Below are 4,017 nucleotides of genomic sequence, written 5' to 3'. Positions count from 1 at the left end.
GCTCCAGGGGCCACCCCGTCTGCATGGCATTAGGTCTGGTCTCCCCTGCATAGCAGGCTGCCTTTGCCCCCCCCCCCCACCACAGTGCCCCCTGGGTACCCTCCTTCTCATCTTCCGCTGGCTCCCTTGGCCAAGCTTCAGGCTCAACTGCACACGGCAGGCTGCGAGCCTGATTCTGGGGACACAGTGCTCACAGCAGATAGGAGGTGACACAAGGGAGCAGTGATTAGGCCCTGGCATGGTGAGGGGGTGTCCCACAGACATAGAGGAGAGGGCAGAGGGACGTCAGGTCCACACACTGGAGTGTGAGCCGGGCAGGGGAACTGCGGGCCGTCCCATGCTGTGGCTTAGGGAGTGACGCAGGTTGTGACTCAGGCTGGAGTCCTTGAAGAGATAGGAAAGGGCTGTGACAACAGTACTAACGATAACCGACACCCGTGAGTCCGACCAGCTGCCAGCCTCTGCCAGTCACCAAACAGGCACAGGTGCCTGAATTCCCACGCACCCCCGTGCTAGGGACGATGGCGTTTATTTTCTGTGTTGTGACTACGGTGATACTGTCACCAAGGTCCTTTTGCATGCAGTGTTCGCACACGTGTGTTCTCAGACACATGCTCGGTGGTGCAGGCCTGGTGTGATTGCTGGCCAAAGGGTGTGCACATTCTTTATTGCAGTTACTGTTCATCCTTACCCGAGATAATTTTTCCATTGATTTTTAGAGAGGGTAGAAAGGAGGGAGGGAGGGAGGGAGGGAGAGAGAGAGAGAGAGAGAGAGAGAGAGAGAAACGTCAATGTGAGAGAGACACCTCAATTGGTTGCCAGCCTCCTGCACCACCCCGACTGGGGCCAGGCATTGAACTTGCAACCCAGGTACATGCCCTTGACCGGGAATCGAACCTGTGAGCCTTTGGTGTGCAGGCCAATGCTCTAACCACTTAACCACATCAGCCAGGGTGGGGTGTGCACATTCTAAACTTCAATCTACTGCCAAACCCTGGCCAACAACGGAACCCAGCTCTCTGCTCCTCCCCGGTGCCCACACCAAACCTCACCCATATGCAGTGCTCTGCCAGGCCGAGAGATGGGTTCCCAGTGGTCTCCCTTGGAGCTGAGCCTAAACGTTCTCTCCATCAGCCGGGAGGCTGCATTGGCGCAACATTATCCCCTTACCTTTCAAACCAGTGTCTTGGAAGTGGTGAGGCCATAGCAACAAGTCTGTCCTGGAAAGAAGTTTCTGTGACAGAGAAGTCCTGGCAAATCGGCCAGCGGCGAGGAGGAGGAGGAGGAGAGCTGGCTGAGACTGCAGTGGACAAACACCGAGGCCAGGACCGGGAGAGAGCCAATAAAGTCTGGCTTGATCTCGGTGTCTCTGGGCTGCTGCTGGCGCGCCCTTCCCAGGGGAGTGTCCTCTGGTTTTAGGGAGCGTGTCCTTGAGGGCCTCTTTAAGAACCAGGAAGACACATTGGGGATGCAGTGGGGTTGCTAGGCGGCAGGGAGAGAGCCGTGGGGAGGAGGCCAATGCATAGAGACGTCGTGTGGTCATAGTCATTGTGAACTGTGTCGAGGGGAGAGATTTCGAGGTGCGGGAAGCAATGGCAGAGGGAACAGACGCCCAGGAGATGCGGACAGGGGCCTTCAGGAGCACATGCTGAGGGGTCACGTGAAGAGAAGCCAGGCTGGGAGGCGGAGAGACTTGGCTTCTCGGTGAGGCTCGGCACTACCCGGCACCTGGCCTCGGAGCCTCACGGTTCCACCTGCGAAGTGAAACAGCTGCAACCGGTTGTAGGGACCTCCCACTCCACGTTTTTCGGGAAACTGGGGAGACATGAGGAGCTGAGCAAAATAGCCAAGTACAGCACACGCCGAGCAGGGGAGGCGGTGGGGCGGGCCGGGAACTTAAAGGGTCTTGGTTAACCTCATCAGTTACCTTTGCGGATGAAGAACGGCAGAGACTGTCTCTGACATCCCTGTAGCACCGCATGGTGCCTGGTAGATAGTAGATGCTCAATAAATACATGTGGAGTGAACAGACACATTCATCTGGCAATTGTTTCGGGCGAGTGGTGAGAAACTAGGGAAGTCGGGGGTGTCCAGGAGCTGGCACTTCAGAGCAGCAGAGGTGTGCCGGGCGGCACCCAGGAATCAAGCCCCAGCCGCGGGTGTCACGCTGCTGCAAGGTGGGGGGTTGGGGGGGGTGATGCCCAGGCCTCTCCACATCTGTGACAGAATCATGACTTGAAACGATAGATGTCCCCCTTCCCACAGCATGTTTTCCCCTTTCCCATCCTTATTCAAAGTCTTCCCCTGAAGTTGATGGTACAGGGTCGTGGTCGGCAAACTGCGGCTCGCGAGCCACATGCGGCTTTTTGGCCCCTTGAGTGTGGCTCTTCCACAAAATACCACGTGTGGGCGCACATACAGTGCGATTGAAACTTTGTGGCCCATGCACAGAAGTCGGTTTTCGGCCTGGGAAAATCTATTTTGAAGAAGTACTGTTGATATTTGGCTCTGTTGACTAATGAGTTTGCCGACCACTATACTATAGGGGCTCCGAGTCAAAATTAGGAGGATGAAAAGCAAAGAAAGAAATACAACAAGGAGGTCGTGGGCTGAAACTCGCACCCACCATACCCAGCAGGACCCGTAGATGTCTTTGCTCCAACTCCCCAGATAAATCAAATCCGCTTGAAGCCAGGGGCCATGTCTCTTAAGTCTGTTATGATCCATAAAATTCTCCACCAAGTCCCCTGCCTGTGAGTGAGCGTCCAGTCACTGCTGGTGTCTGGGTAGAACCCTGAGGACAACGAGGCCATAAAGTGTCAAAATGTGTTAGCAACTGTGGGTTATAGATCAGTAAAAAACACCGTTTGCTCAAGATGCTTTTATTTATCTTTTGCATAAAAATGAAAAGGCAGCAATTTTTTTGACCAAATGTTATTATCTGCTTGGGTAGCTATTGGAGAATGATGGAGATATAAGAAAGCGGAAATCTACCCCCCGCCAACCCTGACCCCCACCCCCCAGACCACCCACAGACACTGTCATCACCTAGTAAGTGAAGGACCGCCAAGCCCCAAACCTGCCGGCAACAGCCCTGGAGCCTTCCCAATGGCGGAGTAATTCCCACTTGTGGCCACTAGGTGTCAGGTCAGCTCCAAAAGTCCTTCTGAGGGCTGTGCTCAGCCAGCTTTACACGCTTTGCCATGCACTTTCTCTGATGGCCCAAACTTCTGCTCCTGAGGAGACTGGCGTGAAATCTGATGCCCGGGGAGGCCTCTCCAGGGCTCAGCGTCCTCATTGTGGACCATGGTAACTAACAGCGACCTTGCATCTTTGTTGTGAGGAAGAAAACTAGGCACCCAGCGAAAGCTCCCTAAACATCCCCCTCCCCCAGTCAGCCCACCCTGGAGCTGGCACGACCACAGAGAAGACATGCTCCATTTGGGGGACAGCACAGGGCACACGCCCTCCGACAATGGCCTGACTGGCGCTTTGTCAGCTTGCCAAGTCAGGAGGACTTCCGGCAGGAGGACCCCTGCAGGAGCTCAAGCACAAGGTGTTGGTAGAGGGGCTCGCAGGAGTAGGAGAGGCCAGCAGGTCAAAGAGGGCGCTGGCTCACACGCCCAGCACTGAAAGGGGTCAGGCTGCAGCCGGGGAGAGGACAGCTGGCATGCCCCTCCTTCCATGCCCAGCTCAATGTGGCTTTAGGCGCTAACTCTTCGCATCCTATCCTCACAGTGACCCTGTGCAATGAAGTCTATTATCCCCGTTTTATAGCTGGGGAAACGGAGGCAGGGAGAAGTTAAGCTTCTTGCCCAAGGTCTCCTGCTAGTAAGGGGCCAGGCGGAGAGTCAGACCTTGGAAATATGGCCGACTCTGGCTCCTTGCGGCTTAACCACTGTGCGTGCCTCCCTGCCCCTCAGTGGTTTCCACACAGCTTCGTATCAGCACAGCAAAATGTAGACGCATCTGCTCTGTTTACATCCTTTCTAACACCAAGTGCAGAATAACTCAGTT

Source organism: Myotis yumanensis, unplaced genomic scaffold (assembly GCF_028538775.1).
Source record: "Myotis yumanensis isolate MYYU_CA2020_CCGP unplaced genomic scaffold, mMyoYum1.0.hap1 SCAF_1, whole genome shotgun sequence".
NCBI lineage: Eukaryota > Metazoa > Chordata > Mammalia > Chiroptera > Vespertilionidae > Myotis > Myotis yumanensis.
This window is presented reverse-complemented; position numbering follows the sequence as displayed.